Below are 17,105 nucleotides of genomic sequence, written 5' to 3'. Positions count from 1 at the left end.
TCTAAGTGGGTCCCCTGCCCTCAGTCACCCTGCACAGGCACAGCTGGGATCTGGGACTTTCTGTCTGGGGGACAGAAAGGGGAGGGCTGGCTGCCACGTTCCACCTGGATAAGAGACTGTATCTCCCCAGTTCCGACAGAATTCTCTAGGCTTTTCTCCCCGTCATCCTCCTAGCATGTGTCTCTTTTCACCACACTAGCCTTCACCTCAGTTGCCTCTACATTACCCATTCACTGAAATTCTCTGCCTGCTTTTAAAGCCAGAGCCAAGGAGGCTCCCCAGGAAGCCTTTGATTAGATAGGTGCCCACACAGCCGTGTGCACACCAGTGATGATTAGGTTTTGATTTGTTTTGTGACTTGTCCTTCCTCACAAGGCCTTTCCATGTCGGCCCCCTTTTCCCTCTTGTGTACACTTGGATTTATTTCTCTCCTTGCTCTTATCATGAGCTGCAATTTTTAATTAATTAAGTCATTCACTTATCTATTATCTGCTTTCCTCACAAGGACAAGGACCTTGACTCACATCTTTTTTGTTGGAGCCCCAGTGCCTGGTGCTTACTAGCTGCCAAACAGACGTGCGCTGAACGAGTGAGTGCGTGAATGAGTGAATGGTTACCATCAGTCCATCTAGAGGTAGAAACCTACCGACTCCCATCCTTCCAATCACCGCTAGGATAGACATTATCCCTTATAGATGTGGTAAGACTACCAACTTTAACCCCTCATGATGCCCTAAATTTTCAAGAATAACATAGGTGTTGGTTAGTTAATTCTACCAGCTTGGGAAGCTTGCTGAATTATCAGGCTTTTGGGTGGAGCTTTGTGGTTGAACTCTGGGAATTGATTCATCACAGTTTGGGGAATGAGTAAGTTGGTCCAGCTGAAAGAGTGCTATTTACCTGCATTGACTTTAATTAATAATGTGGCCTTGTCAATCAAATCAAGCCAGCTGGTGTTTGTTGACTGAGCCCCTATTGAGATTTTAAAGAAAACAAGCATGAGATATGCTCCTGGATCCCAAGAGACTTGAAATTTATTGGAGAATCCAGAAATGGCCACATCTATGTAACTGATGGTGAAAGACAGCATGTTCTAAATGTCAAATGGAGTGGATAGAATGTAAGGAAATTCGGAAGAGATAACCATCATTGGGACGGGTGGTAGGGAAGATGATCCCAAAGGAGCCTGGAAGGACAAGCCTAGCACAAGGCAGAGAAAGGCACTCGATAAACTTTTAGATAAATGAATGACCAGTGACAAGCCCGACAACGCCTGAAGAATGTTCCTGGCTGGGGAACGTGAGCAGTAGGGGCTGTCACAGCAGGAGGTTATAAGGACCTGAGTCAGGGTGGGAATAGTGGAATAATGGAAACAAGACAAACCAGGAGGCAGAGGACTGGGGGTTAGGGGTCAGGGCGGAGGAGAGGTGAGGGAGATAGAGCAGAAGAATCAAAAGGGATTCCAAGGTTTCAGCCATGATGTCTGGGAGAACTAGAAACTTGTAGGCATGAGAAAAGAAACTAGAAAAGAAAACCAGTTTATGGCTGGTATATTATTTTGGATTCTTCTCAAACAGGCAAGTATTTGGGAGTAAGTAGTTTATCTTTGGAAGCACAAATGGAAGGACTGGAGATAAAGGACAGGAGGGAGAAAAGACGATAGATGAAGGGTTAATGGAAGGTATTCTGGGGTCATTCCAGTCTCACTCCCTCTGGGGGCTCTCTGAGCGACCAGGTCAAATACAGTTCAAAATTGCCCAAATAAGGGATGGAAGTGATGGGCTATTTCTCCACTGAATCCCCTCCCTCATTGCTTAGAGAGATCAACTCCTTAGAGAGATCAACTCCTTAGAAAGATCAACTCCTTAGAGAGATCAACTCCTTAGAGAGATCAACTCCTTGACACTTTTGAGATGCTTCTGCACAGGGATGGAGCAGCCAGAAAAAGAAAAGAAAAGAAAGAAAAAATGAGAGCCACAGGTGACAGGGGCAGGAAGTGGCCACTTGCTGGAACTGTCCACCCTGGCTGCAGAGGTGCTCAGAGGTAAGGGGCCTTGGGGTGAGCCATCAACAGTGCCTGTAGAGACGGGTAATGGTGATTGCCCCTTGGCAGTTTGTGTGGAAACATCCAGCAGGCGGGTGGGGACACTGAACTACAGTTGGGCCGACCACACGATTGGCTGAGTGTGAGAGTGGACGAGGCACCAAAGGAGAGGGACGAGTGGACGGCTCGGCACTGGAGGCTGGGATGTGTCCCATATTTAGGAGCAGAGATGGGAACAGTCAGTAAACAGCAGAGACCCAGGCCCGAGCACACTGCTGCAAAAACCAAGGCAGGAAGGGATTTCGGGGAAGGGAGCTGCAGAGGGCAAAGCTCAGGAGGTGTCGACAAGCTCCCTGAACTGGGGGGTCAGGGGATCCCTGGGGAGGCTCCTTTTAGTGACGTGGTAGAAGTCAGGGTCAGGAGATGAGATCCTCCGCTGGGGGGAGTGGAGGGGCCGAGTCTGCTGGTGTCACCAGGAGGATGGATGTAGGAAGATTGCAACAGGGGCTGTGCGGAACTTGCAGGTTAATATGTGTCTCAGTTGTCTTAACTGTCACACCAAAATGACCATATTTCCGATCTCTTGGGATTACTGCCAGCATGTGTAATGCTTGGCATAGAGGCCAGCATTTAGGAAGGGCTCAGGGAAGTCTTTTATTGTTCATATTGGGAATTGGGCATGTTTGGAAGCAGAAGGGGAGAGGAAGATGATGGAGGACAACTGGATCATCTTGTGACGTAAAGAGAAAGGCTGGGCTCTGATGATCCCCTTGCACAAGTATCTAATGGACCTGGTGATCCCTTATGAAATGCCTTCTTAGTTCTGGAGCAAGTGCTTCTTCTAAATGATAACATTTTTGTTGAAATCTCTAAGGTTTTCCTGTCTCTTAGTTATTTTAATCTCTGCAACAAGTACGGAAAACCCAGCTACCTGGGTTTTATAATTAAAGCCCGTCGGTATTCCCACACACCTCTCAAATATGCCACAGTGCCTCGGGCTCTTTGTGTCATCCTCCCTTTGATCTGTTTGGGTATTAGCACCGGGTCCAGCTGTATGTTTTAACCAGCCAGTGTGTGCACCTCCTGTGATCTGAGGATTCACACGCTGTGGGGCATCAGAATCAGTCTTGGACTTTGTTGAATTTTCTCTGAGTCAAACAGCTTCCGAATGTGAGATCAGAGGTAAATTTGTCCTCCCTTGAACTGCCTAACATATGAAAGTTCTCCAAAGCAAATTGTAATAGAAAAAAAAATGTTGCAGAACAAGATGTAAGGTACCGGGCCATTTATGTAAAACAGATACCCTATTCCTGGGGGATTGTGACATAACATTTTTTAAAAAAAGCTAGGATGATGTGTACACTTATGTCCATTTGCAAAATTAAAAACTAAAGAAAAATGTGCACTAGAAGATGCTGGTTCTCATGTGCAGAGTGTGGCCCAGGAATCTGCATTTCTATGCTGCTGCCGCCCTCTTCAGTAGACCTTTCCGTGATGACAGAAACATGCTATACCTGTGCTGTCCCATGTGGTAGCACCTGTGGCTATGGAGTGCTTGACATGTGGCTAGTGAGACTGAGAAACTGAATGTTTAAATCTGTTTAATCTTAATTCATTTAAATTTAAATAGCCACTTGCAGGCCAATGGCCACCATATGGGACAGCATAGTTGTCAGTTGTAAACTCAAGGGCTGGAACTCTGTCCTACTTATCTGTGTTTCTTTTTAGGGCTTTGTATGTTGTGGGAATAATTATGATGACAAAATATTAACCATACCATCCTCATCTTCGGCTTCTTCTTCCTTGTATTATACAGCACTCTACATGCTCCTTTCACATACAGTTTCTTATTGAAGTCCCCTGCTGGTCCGTTATCAGCTACAAAGAGCCAATATTTTCTGGGTCCTTGCTCTGTGACAGGCACTATTCCAAGTGATTTCCATGCATCAACTCATTTGTGCTTTGAAACAACCATACGAATCATCCCCATTTTTCAGATGATAAGACTGAGGTTCAGGCCGGTCAGTACCTTGCCTGAGCCACTGAACTAGGCAGTGACAGCTGGAATTTGAGCCTAGAATCCAGCCTGGCCCAGATCACACCTTTATCCCTATGCTGTGCTGCCGCAGTGTACTTTCTCTTATCGAGGTATTTCTCCCTTTTAACAGATGAAACAATTGAAATTTAGACTAAAGACTTTCCAGAAGGCATGTGGGAAGTTGCCACTTCTGACCTGCACACACACAAGCTAGTGCTCTCCTATGCATGTAAGTTGGTGGAGATAAGGCATCTGGTTTTGAGCAATTTTGGCCCATGCTAGGCCATCTTCACTCATACCATCGTGGTGACCTCTTGCTCCCATACTCTGACCCTTTTATATTCAGCATCTTGCTTGCCACCATCACAGGACCCTCAGAGGTGGCCCCTTTCAAAATGGGAGGAGTAGGGTGGGTGTGGGAGAGCCTGGGGCAGGGTAGTGAGGTGGTGCAGTGGGGCAGAGGGAGGGGCAGGAGGAGGATAGGCGTGCTCACTGGATCACTGGCATTGATCAAGGGCCTATTACTGGCCGTACACTGTGCTAGGTTCTTTACACCTGTTCTGCCACATTCTTTGCCAGCTTGTGCAGAGCATCTTCTTTTCCTGAAATGGACCTCGGTGCAGTGCATACAACAGTAGAAAAAGATTCAGTCCTTGCTGCCAGAATATTTATAGACACAGTTGTCTGCAACTGTGGAGTAGGGAGGGGATGTTTCTGGTAGAAGGCTCTGCTATTTATTTGCTCTGTGACAATCAGCATGGTGCTGAACTGCTTTCAGCCTTGATTTTCTTGTCTATAGTATGGACTTAATACGAATACCTACTCTTCAGGGATTCCATGGCCTGATACATTGTAAATGTTCAGGACAGTGCATGACACATAGCAAACTCTCAGAAAACATCAGCAATTGATGCTACAGGTTGGGTCTACCCGTAAAGACAAGTGTATGCATACTGGTGTGGAGAGCTCTATTCCAAGCAACACAATTAATTTCCACAAACTTACTATGTACAAACCCCTACTATGTACAATATCCTCAATAGTACAGAAGAATAAAATGCACGACCTCAAGAAACTTAGCCCATAAAGGGACTTAAAGCGTTAGTCAGTTTAATGGAGTTAGTGAGCTTCTGGGAGGGCTTCATGGAAGAGGTGGCATAGGAGCTGGCCTTGAAGGGTAGGTAGAAAAGAAGTGAAAAACTCCACAAGCAGAGATGAAGGGCATTCCTGGCAGAGGAGAATGAGAAGTCTAGAGGTCTGCTTGGAAACAGCAAATATTCCATTTAGCCTGGAGCATGGGGTGGGGTGGGGTGGGGCTTGCTGGGGAGCACAGAGGCTAAAGTGAAAAGGTAGGTTAAGGTCAGGCTGTAGAAGACTTTGATGCCAGGCCATTGATTTTACTTGTGATTTTGTGGCTCATGAGGACCTTCTGGAGGTTTTTTTTACCGTGTCCCCTACTATTTCCATTGAATTTCAACTGAAATTTGATATGCTAATTCTAAACTTAATGTGGTAATGCAGAGGTCTAAGAATAGCCAAGAAACTCTTTTTTTCTTCCTTTTTTTTTTTTCTTTTTAGCAAAGAAACTCTTGAAGGACGAAGTGAGTGAAATGTCTCACTGAACATCAAAGTATAATAAATTTATTAGAATTAAGGCAGTGTGATAATGACATACAGGTATAAAAAATGACCAACAGAATGAAGGAGCAAACAGATCCACAAAAAGTAGAAATTTGATAGATGAGAGAGTTGATATTACAATTGTTTTACCACCTTTATGTGGATGTTTATAAGGATTGTGAGTGTGTTTATGTGTGTGTATATATACATATACATACATATATATATGTATATATATGAACTTTTTAAAATAAACTTTTAGCTTAGAATAGATTTAGATTTACCAAACAGTTGCAAAATTACTACAGAGAGCTCCCATATATCCACACCCAATTTGTCCTCTTGTAACATCTTATTCTAGTATGGTATATTTATCACAATTAATGAACCAACATTGATACGTTATTATGAACTAGCACCCATATTTTATTGAGCTTTTCTTAGTTTTATTGAATGTCCTTTTTCTGTCCCAGGACCCCTTCCAGGATCCCACATTATGTTCAGTCGTCCTGTCTCCTTAGACTCCTCTGGGCTGTGACAGTTTCTCAGACTTTCCTTGTTTTTGATGACCTTGACAGTTTTGAGGATGCAGATGTTTTGTGGACTGTGCCTCTATTAGGGTTTGTCTGATGTTTTTGGCCATGATTGGACTGGGGTTATGTGTTTTAGGGAGGAAGATCACAGAAAGAAAGTGTCATTCTTATCCAATCATTTCAAGGGGACAGACATACTATGAACATAACTTAACATGGTTGATAATGACCTTGACCATCTGCTGAGGTCATGTTTGTCAGGTTTCTCCACTGGGAAGTTACTATTTTTTCCCCCTTTCTATATTTTCCTATTGGGAAGGAAGTCACTATGTGCAGCCCAAGTTTGAAAGAAATGAGAAGTTATGTTCCACCTCTTTGAAGACAAAGTATCTACACAAATTATTTGGAATTTTTCTGCAAGGAGATTTGTCAATCTCCCCCATGTAGCAACTGGGATGTGGTGGTGGTGGGGCATGAAGCCAAGTTTGCTTTGCACTTATAAGCGTGAGGAAATGCCAATTTTTCATATTACAGATGAGGAAATTAGGCTGCTCTGTGGGGGCTGATGACACTGTAGCCCAGGCAGGATGCCCAGCTCCCTTTCCAACCCTCTGGCAGCAGATACTTATGTCCTCTCTCTGTGGCTAAGACGAAACAAAGACATGCATCACGTCTTAGTTTCCTGACTGTTAAAACAAAAACCATACAATGGGTTGGTGTATTAGTCAGGATTCTCTAGGGAAACAGAATCAATGATAGATATCTATAATATAAGATTTATAAAAGTGTCTCATGCAACTGCGAGTATGCACGAGTCCAAATTCTGTAAGGCAGGCAGCAAACTGGCAACTCCAATGAAGATGTTCGATGAACTCCTCAGGCAGTGAACTAGCAACTTCGATGAACTCCTCAGGCAACGAACTGGCAACTTTGATGAATGCGTTTGATGAACACCTCAGGAAACGAACAGACAACTTCAACGAACTCCTCAGGAAATGCTTCGCTGGTCAGCCGAAGAAGTGAAGGGCCTCTATCTGTCTTGCTTAAAAGTCTTCAACTGATTGGATTAAATCCAGCTGACTGCATTCTCTCATTGTGAAAGACATGCCCTTCGTCCACGTCATCAGTCACAGCTGCAGCCAATTGACTGATGATTTAACAAACCAGCCTGTTGGTTTATTAAGCAGCCACAAACGTCCTTGCAGTAATCGTTAGGCCAGTGCTTGCCTGACCAGACACCTGGGTACCATCACCTGGCCAAGTTGACGCATGAACCTAACCATCACAATTGGCTTAAAGAAAGGGAATTTATCGTCTCATGGTTTCAAGGCTAGGAAAACTCCAAAATCTAGGCATCAGCAAGTTGATGCTTTATCCCCGAAGACTGTGGCATTCTGGGGCTGGCTGCTGGCGATCCTTGGTCCCTGGCTTTTCCATAGCCTGGCAAGGCACGTGAGGCTTCTCCTTTCTCCTCTGTTTCTCATGACTTCCAGCTTCTGGCTGTTCCCCACGGCTTCTCGTCTACGTCCAATTTCCTTTGCTTGTAAGACTTCAGCCATATTGGATGAAGGCCCACCCTCCTTCAGTTTGTGCACACTTTCACTAATAACATCTTCAAAGATCCTGTTTACAGGATGGGTTCACACCCACAGGACCCGGGGTTGGGACCCAAACATGCCTTTAGTGATTGAGGGTACAGGATTCAACAGCCAACACATGGCAACTCCTCTGGGAGGTCCACAAAACTAGTTAGTGGTCAGGCGGAGATGGGAACCTGGCTGGGCTCATCGCATTCCGGGGCTACCAAGACTTGTCATCCTGAATGGCATTTAGGGGGCTTGTGTAACCCACCTCCTGCACAAAGGCCAGCAGAGACCAAGCAGGTTGACAGCAGAACTGGAATCCCAGCGTTACCTACGGGAGGAAAGGGACAAGGGGAAGACAGCTTCTGAAGGAGAGTGGCAGGGGGGCCGCGGTGCTGTGTGGTCAGCCCAGCAGACAGCCCACCCCAAGCTTCTCCCGCGACTGCGTGTTTCCCGGAACTGGGAAAAGTGAACTACAACTCCCAGGAAGCCGATCGACTTCACGCCTTGCCACCTCCTCCCCACGCTCCGCCCACCCCGCCCTCCTCCCCGCCTAGCTCGCCCGGGGTCGGGAGGCTGGTATATAGGGGCAGAATGGCCCAGCCGCGGGCAGAGCGCGGAGGCGGCGCGGCGCGCAGGGCGTCGGTGGCACCGGGAGGGTGCGGCCACAGCACCCGGCACCCGCCTCTCCGCGCTTCTCCCTGGGGCCTCTCCTGCGCCAGCCGGGTCTCGAGGACCAGCAAACCGGTGGCAGGGAGCGGATTCACCTTCAGCGCTTTCCTGGATGTAGCCGAGAGGGTTTCCCGGCGGGGATCTTTGGGTTGGCGCTGGCAATGCGCCGCGAAGGCAAAAGAGCTGCGTTCAAGCCGGGTGCGCTCCGAGCGCAAGCAGACGGGATGCGCTTGGCTGATTCCTCGGGGCGCCCGGGACCCGCCCTCGCCGCCCGCCCACCCCGGGAGAGAGGAATGCGGCTGCTTGGGAACCCCCACCCTGTGAAAGCCCCGCGACCTCCGGCGGATCCCGAGCGCGGAGGCCCGGAGCTGGCGGTGCTTTGGCTTGGGATGCAAAGTGGGGAATGGGGTGAGTGCAGGAATTTCCGGACGACCCTAACGTGGATTACTTGGTGCATATCGTCCGGGCTGAGAAGACCGGCGACCTCATCTTCATCCGTGGATTGATTGATTCTACCTGGCATTCGGTTACCTGATGGTAAGTTTCTCTGCGATTCGGGGAAGGGGATTTGATTGGACTTGACATCTTGGTTGTTGTGGTTTTTTTTTTTCCCGTGTCGCTTTCCGAAGCTCTCCGCGTTCTGGGTTGGAATTTTTGTTCCGGTAATTGACATCTGGAAGGTCATTTTAGCCACCCCTCTACCTCCAGGAGGACATGATTCGATCAATAGTCAACGACCACTCCCTACCTAGGTGTTCTCTTTCACTGCCCTTCACTACCCACTGCCTTGGAGACCTTGGCTGCGCCGCGGGACGGAGCCTCCGCCGGCGGGAAAGGCCTCCGCGTCCTCAGACCGAGTGCGCGGCGCCCTGCACTTGCTTTTCGCGTTGTAGTCCTGCCGGACCCGTTACTTCGGGAGCGGTGCCGCCTCCGACAGCTCCCGGCCGTGTCCACTGGCGACCCCGGGATGCGGCTGGCGCGCGGCAGTTGGAGAAAGCGATGCGGACGGGCCCCTCTCATCGCTGGGGCTGGGGGACGGACGGGACATTTGTGGATGTCGCCGGTCCTTTGGTGAAAGGTATTCCTGCAAGGACCGGGCCACCCGTCGGGCGGACGCGCGGATGCCTTTGGCAGGGGCGTGGACAGGTGCTCGGAATGGGTGGGAGGTGGCAGGAGTTCAGTCCGCGCCCCAGCCCGCTCAATTGTTAATGGAAGAGGTTTCCTGGACAGTGTGGGGAAGGGGCGCAGTTAGCCTCAGCGCCTTCCCGAACTCCCAAGTCCTAAGCTAAAAGCAAACCGCTCGTGGATCCAGGTTCTTCTTCCCTTGCTTTGTGTCTGCCCTGTTTTGGGCAGCACTGTGCCTGCCACTGAATAGATGCAGAATAGATGTTTGTTGAATGAATGGCTGAGCGACTCTGCCCTTGATGTACAGATATACCAGTTGTCCTCTTTTGGCCGGTACGCTGCCCTTCTCCAGGAACCCGTGACCTCAGCTGCCTCTGGCCCGGCCTGGGTTCCTGGAACTGCCCACCTGGGCGCAGCCCCTGTTTCCTGGGACCCCTCCCAGCCTGGCATCAGGAGAGCAACGTTGAAACTCTGCTGATTGATGACCTCACCACCCCATCTGATTTAAAAAGTAATCCACACTCTCCCTTTATTTTATAGAAGACTACAAAAAAAGTGCAAAGGGCAGGAAAAGACACCTAATTCCATATTTCCTTACTGGTGAAATCTTGTAATGTACTCTACTTTGTTTCTTGCCTTTTAGCCTTTAAAAAAAATTATTTTTTGCTCAATTTTATTTGCCTGTTTCCCCGTGTAATGATTGCGTTGCTTTACTCTACTGTAGGCATTGAATCATAATTTGCTTAACAATTCCCCTATTGTTGAACATTCAGGTGTTTCCAAATTCTTACCCTTAGAAGTAACATATTGGCGAGTATCTTTTGTCCATAAGGATTTGTTCACATTTTGGATCATTTCCTCTGGAAAATTCCTACAACTTGTTATCTTTGCTTTCAATCAAAGTCGTGTCTCAAGTTACAGGACAGCTATTATTTGTTAGACATTTCCAGGATGGGCTTGGAGGAAGAGGACACCACTTATATGCCAGGTAGTGCCACAGCTGGGAGCAGGGATACAGTAGGCGCTTCATAAATGCTTGCTGAGTGAATGCTCGGTGTTTTCTTCTGCAAGAAAGAGCTCATCAGCCTTGGTATAAGAGTAACTGAAAATTTACCCTCAGGGTTATGATTTAGATTTTTTGGCAGTACTTTTTAGGCATCTGGATTAAAAATGTCTTTCTTTTATAAATTAAATTTTGATTTTGAGATAAAACTAGACTTAAGAAAAATTGCAAAAATAGGACATAGAGTTCCTCTTTATCCTTCATTCAGTTTCCCCAAATATATTTTCTATATTATACATTATGTTTGTAATTTTTATTTATTGTATATAGTGCACCATGATGCAGTTATCAAACCTTGGAAATTCATGTTGATACAATAACATTTACTGATCTACTGACTTTATTCAAGTCTCTCCAATTGTCCCACTATAATGTCCTTTTTCTGGTCCAGGATCTAATCAGGGATCCCGTATTACTTAAAATGCTGTGTCTTATCAAAAGACAAGAGAGTTGAGAGGGTAGCAGCCAGTCTTTATTCAGGAGAAGGTTTGAAATTGAAAACTTCCAGTTCCTTCCTGGGTTAACTCATCCTCTTTCCTCCTGTGGATTCCCTATTTGTAGCCGGCTCAGCCGGAGCAGGGGCCCTGGGCCTACGGGGCAGAGGGGCCCTGACCAGAGCAGGAGAAGCAAATCTGCGTACCCCCTTCTTCTGTCTTCCTGACCCCTCATTGGGAATCTGTCCTTGAGTGAAAATCGGGTTCTTCCCTGATGTGCCCCAACTTGTCTTCTGAGGGGCAGATGGATGACATCCGGTGTGCGTGAGAGCGAGCAGCCGAGTCCACCGTCACACGCACATGTGCAGGGCCTGCACAGGTGACTCAGACGGGCATCAGCGACAGGCGTCTCGACGGCACCAGGTGTGCAGAGCCCGGCACAGACAGCATTTCCTGGTTATCTGGGCAGTTTTAAAGGAACACGGGATTCTGCTCTCACACCAAAGGGTTTAGGGTATTGCCAAGCAATCTTGGACTAGAAAGTGGTTGCAATTTCTTTAGGGGATTTATTTCCCTGCGCGGAGTGGGGGATTTGGGGTGAGGAGAGCCGGCCTGCAGGGGTTTCTGGAAGCCAGTGATGTGGATGGAGGCTGGCCCGCGTGTCTGCATAAGAGGGCGCTTGTGTGAAGTGGGGAAACCCATGAAAGAGGCCCTTCTCCTGCCCCCTACAACAAAGAGCCTACATAACACACAAATCGGGGCTGTCTGTCTGAGTATCTCCCTGTCTTCTCCGTTTTGGAGTGGTTAACGTGTGAGGTGCTGTTTGCTTGGTATAAAGAAGTTCTGAGGTTACTTGAATTTCAACAAAACAGACTTGTGTTGTCCAGATAGAGTTTCTCTGTTACTGTGAGAGGATGGTCTCCAAGCCTTGATTTGTGTTTTCCGCTTTGAAATATCCTGTTAACTTGTAAATATCCCCTCTCTGCTGCAGCTCCTCCTAGCCTTCCTGCTATAACTTGCAAACAGAAAGATCCCCCTGTCCCCCAACTCCTTCTCTCTCGCACAGGCACAGACGTTTTCTGTAGCCAGCCAGCTCCAGCGGGATCATAACAGGAAGTCTCAGTGGGAGAGGGTTGGAAAGGTAGTGACTAAATGGCTTAGGAACAGCACTTCTGTCTACACCTGCCTGGTCTTTCCGCTCAGTGACTCCTCCTGGATCCCCCCCTTCTTAGAAGCTGCAGCCATTCCCACAGCAGCTCCCCAGATCATTCAGATCCAACATGGACTTGATTGACTTCTTGGCCAGCTAAAGCCTGAATTGAGCCTTTTCCTTTGGAAGCTTACCCAGTCATAAACCAGCTCTCTTTCTCCTCCAGGAAGCCTTCCTGGCTTACCTCCAGCTGATCTGGGCTCCCACGGGCACTTATTTGGTTTGTTGGTGCAGGTTTTTACATAGCAGTCTTAGAATGACATGCTTTTGTACTTGTTTGAAAGAGAAGTGGCCACATATGGGCCAAAGATACAGGAACTGCAGTTCTGGAACCTGAGGAATAAATTAGACTTGCAGGCTCTCCTCTCAGGAGCTCGGAGGATGCCATTTGCTAGGTGCATTTGATGGGTGCCCGCCAGGCCACTCCTCCTTCTCCATCTGGGCGCTGCCGTCTTATGCAATGTCCACCGTGTCCAGAAGAGCCAGCTGGGATGATTTCTCCACCACAGTAAGTCAGTAGCCTCACGGGACATGACGGATGCACCCTCCTCACTTCAGAGGAGCTCGGGGATGCCCCTGGACGATGTCTTCCCTGTCAGCCACGCCATTGGCCCACTGCTCCCGGTTCAAAATCACTTTGGCTGCCTTGCTTTGCGGCCCGGTTTGTGCCTGGAAAAATGTCCAGGAAAACCCCATCTTGGTTATTGACGTGACATGCGAAAGGCCTGGGGGGAGCGTGCAACCCAGAAGAATGCTGAAGTGGCAAGTTTCTGTCAAGGAATCCTTTTTGTAATGTGAATCATCCCCTCCTCGCATACGTGGTTTGTTGGTACAGGTTTTCACATAGAAATCTTGAAACTAGGTGCCTTTGTGCGCATTTGAAACAGAAGTGACTGCCTTTAAGCAGACGATAAAGGGGGGAGTGCAGTTTGGGGGCTCTAGGAATAAGTTAGACCTGCAGCCTCTCCCCTCAGGTCTGTCGGACCCCAGGTGGCTTGGAAGTTGCTGCTCATCAGAGTCTGATTCTAATAGTTCTCAGACCCATCCCCTGCACCTAAAAAGTGGGCCCTTGGCCTCATTTCACTTTAGCAACCTTTTACTTGGTTTGAGGTGGGCTGGGCTGGGCTGGGCACAGGGTGGGACAGGGCAGAGAAAGACCCTAACTGCCTGCCCAGCAGTTCTGTCAGATAATTAATTAGGATTTTCAGGGCATGCCTTTTGAGCTGTCAGTGGGTGTTCCCTTTCCCTAATGACAGACTCCGTTCCAGTTATTTCCCAGTAGATTTCCCCTCTCATTGTTAATTCTGCAATATATTGGGTTCTTGCTGGAGCCTCCTTTAGGCATTGGCAGTCACCTTAAGTTTTGGGCACTTGGGCTCCAGGGGTCTTTGGTGGGGAGGGGCTCTGCTGTACTTCAGGGAAACAAAGTAAGGCACTGGCCTCTGGTGACGAATTCTTCAGTGTGTGAGGAAAATCCACAGGTGCTTTAAGGGACAATTTTTGTTTTCACAGGTTGTGCCTTCTTCACTTGACTCTAATTTTGAAGGTCAAGTGTCTGGTATTGTTAATTTTTTCCCCCCTGGGCGTGGGCTCTGGGAGCCTGTAGGAACTCTTTTTATCTTGGAGGAAGCAAACTTCTTGAGAGCCCAGTACCTGGGGAAACTGGGTGCAGAATTTCTTAACTCTTAATCTGCTCCATCTATTCTTTTTAAATTAAAAGGACTGGGGAGTCAGCCTGTGCATCGGGTCCCTATTAATGCACTGGGATTTTTCAAGGTCTTTTGTGCTTATAGCTCATCTGATATCACCCTCACCTGGGTGAAACCAGCAGGTATCATTCCCATTTTACAGAGGAGGAAATCGAGGCACAGGTGAGTCAACCCACCCCTGAAGCCTAGTTCCTAGTCTGGCACTGTTCTGGTTTGCTAATGCTGCCGTTTTGCCAAACACCAGAAATGGATTGGCTTTTATAAAGGGGGTTTATTTGGTTACAAAGTTACAGTCTTAAGGCCATAAAGTGTCCAAGGTAAGGCATCAACAATAGGGAAACTTCACTGGAGAAAGGCCATTGGCATCCGGAAAACCTCTGTTAGTGGGGAAGGCACGTGGCTGGCATCTGCTTACTCCCAGATTGTGTTTCAAAATGGTGTTCTCCAAAATGTCAGTTTTCAATGGCCATCTTCAAAATGTCTCTCTTGGCTGTAGAACCTCCTTCTGTCTGTGAACACTTTTATACAACTCTAGTGATTCAATTAAGACCCACCCTGAATGGGTGGGGTAACACCTCCATGGGAATTATCCAATCAAAGGTCTTGCCCACAGTTGATTGAGACACATCTCCATGGAAACACTCAATCAAAGGATTCCAACCTAATCAACACTAAATGCATCTGCCCCCACAAGACTGCATCAAAGAACATGGCATTTGGGAAGACATAACACATCCAAACCTGCACAGGCACACACTGTGAAAAATGAATATTTTGGAAGTGTTGGTGTGGAGAGGGGTGCTGGAAGACGCAGATTGGACTCACTATTTGAGAAAACACTGGAGTGACTCCTCAGAGCTTACGTGTCCTGAGTGGACAGATTTTTATAGATGAAGTTTCTGATTTGTTTATTTGTTTTTCTTCTTATTATTTTAAATGGAACCCTTTTATGCACAATGGAGTGGCTATAAGAAAATTTTTTTGAGCACAAGTGTGGGATGTCACATTTCCCAGGCTGCTGCCTTGGGTTTTCTTCTGGAGACCGTGTGTGAGCCCCTGCAGGCTAAATCTGCTCTGGCTGGTGTTTGGACGTCCTTCTAAGCACGTGTCCACCCTCAAAGTGGGATTAGGCTGTTTGCAGTAAGTGGTTTTATGGGCCCCGGGGGACAGATTGTGTTTGTTCCCGCATTTGCGCTGCTCTCCCTTCTCCAGACTCTGTTCCTTCCCTGACTTCTGGCGGGGAAGGAAGTGGCCTCGTGCAGAATTCTGGAGCCCCCATACCTGTGATTCATTTTCAATTTTATTTTTTCATCGTATATTTCTTTTTACTTTTAAAAGGTAAGGCAGCGAGGAACAAAGCTCTTGTCCCTGGGGCTGCGGTGGCAGGGCAGGGTGGTCCCAAACCTGGGGTCTCTCTTCTTTCAGGGTGGGGGAGGGGCTGCCTCCCTGAGATCCCCCACCCTAGTGATCCCTGCCCCTCTGGTTCACCGACCCTTGTTTAGGAGCTCCAGGGTTATGCTGGAGAAGATTTTTCTGAATCTGAAGGAGTTCACACCGCTGGCAAGCCCATCGGGAAATTCAGGTGTTTGGGTTTTTAATTAAATTTCTAAGTGGGAACCAGGAATGTGGTTAACCAAAGAGCTGAGATCGCCCTGGCTTCTCATTCCGTCCTGCCCACTGGGCTTGTAGGCATTTCCAGGAATTTCTTTCCTCCTCACTTTCCTTCCGCTTGCCCGCTTTGCCCTCTTTTTCTCCTGTTCCCTATCCCCAAAACAGCCGTGATTGAGCCTGGCTTGCTCCCCATCTCCACACCCTCTCTTGTCGCTGTTGCTCAGACACTTCCGTCCTCGTCATCTCGGGCAGTTGGTTGTAGGGCTCCAGCTTGCGGAACAGGCCTGAGCGGCTGCCTGTTCACGGTTCACTGGCCATTTGCTTTCTCCCCCAACCCGTGACCTGCTCTGCTCCTTCTACCCTCCCCATGCAAGGGTTCAACAAACATGATCCACCAGCTGGAGCGGGCTACGGAGCCTACAGTGTCATAGCAGGAAGAGCGAGAAGCCAGCCTTCCTGCAGGCCCTGAGAAGCTGTGCCCACAGTCACTATTTCCCTCGATCTGCCTGGTCCCGGGAGGTGGCCGTCGTCAGCTCCGTCATCCGGGGCTTAGCGACATTGAGGGATAGCCAACGGCCCCAGAACTCTGATGGACACAGCCGTGATTCACACGCGGTCCCCGTCCTGCTCAGCCACCAGCATTTGTATAACCTCGTACGACTCCCTGGGCCCCTCTGGGCTCCATTGCTCCCCCACAAAATGAAGGGCCTTTTTAGGGTGGTCACTCTTACTTGCAGGTTACAGAGAAACCAAGTCTAATGGCTGAAATGATGGTGCAGTCTAGGAGTTGTGCTTCGGGAGTAATTTGTTCTGATTTGTTGGCTCTGTCTTCCCGGATTCTTTTAATTCTCTCCATGTCTTTATACAGTTTTATTCTTAGGTTTATTTGCCTCATGGTTGCAGAAGGACAGTGGCATTTGCAGGCTCTCTTGCCTTTACAGAGCCAGGGCGAGGGGCTGCCTTTGTCCCAGCCCTCCCTGGGCTGACCTGGCCCAGCCCCTGTGGTTGGGGAGAGGGATCTCAGGGTGGACGCACCTTTTCCAGAGCCAGAGGATTCTGCAGATACCAGTCGGGGCCCTGGGGAAGCAAGGATGGATGCGGAGAGACAAAACAAATGTTTACTATGACTAGTTTAGAATACTGGGTAATTCACCAGAATGTCAGCTGCTGGGGCAGGGAGTTCACTTTGTTCATCTTTGTATCCCCAGAACCTTGGAGACTGGGGGCTGCGGGTTAACGTTAAGGGAAAGTTGATAAATGAATGAAACTCGTAAGTTTTTTTTCCTCCTTTGAATCCCTGAATCCAAATATCTAGTTGTATGCGGGATGGTGCCTTACTCCATCAGGTAGATGGGAATTTGGCTCTTGGGTCGCTGAGTCTACCTTGCAGTTGATAGCCCAGGTCTAGGTTGTCATTTCTCTGCTCAAAAGCCTTGTGATGGGACTAGTAGCTTGATGCTTGG

The 17,105-nt window shown here is 48.2% G+C and overlaps 1 long non-coding RNA gene across 6 annotated transcripts in view; it reads left to right on the top strand.

Moving 5' to 3' along the window:
- Nucleotides 1-8,421: 8,421 nt before the first annotated feature.
- Nucleotides 8,422-17,105, top strand: part of LOC119513641 — a 196,635-nt gene continuing 187,951 nt past the window's right edge. For all 6 annotated transcript variants that reach the window (XR_005212676.1, XR_005212674.1, XR_005212673.1 and 3 more), the window contains exon 1: nt 8,422-9,027. This is a non-coding gene — a long non-coding RNA (uncharacterized LOC119513641). The remainder of the gene's footprint in view (nt 9,028-17,105) is intronic.

This window comes from Choloepus didactylus, chromosome 18, assembly GCF_015220235.1.
Source record: "Choloepus didactylus isolate mChoDid1 chromosome 18, mChoDid1.pri, whole genome shotgun sequence".
Taxonomy (NCBI): domain Eukaryota; kingdom Metazoa; phylum Chordata; class Mammalia; order Pilosa; family Megalonychidae; genus Choloepus; species Choloepus didactylus.
This window is presented reverse-complemented; position numbering and strand designations above follow the sequence as displayed.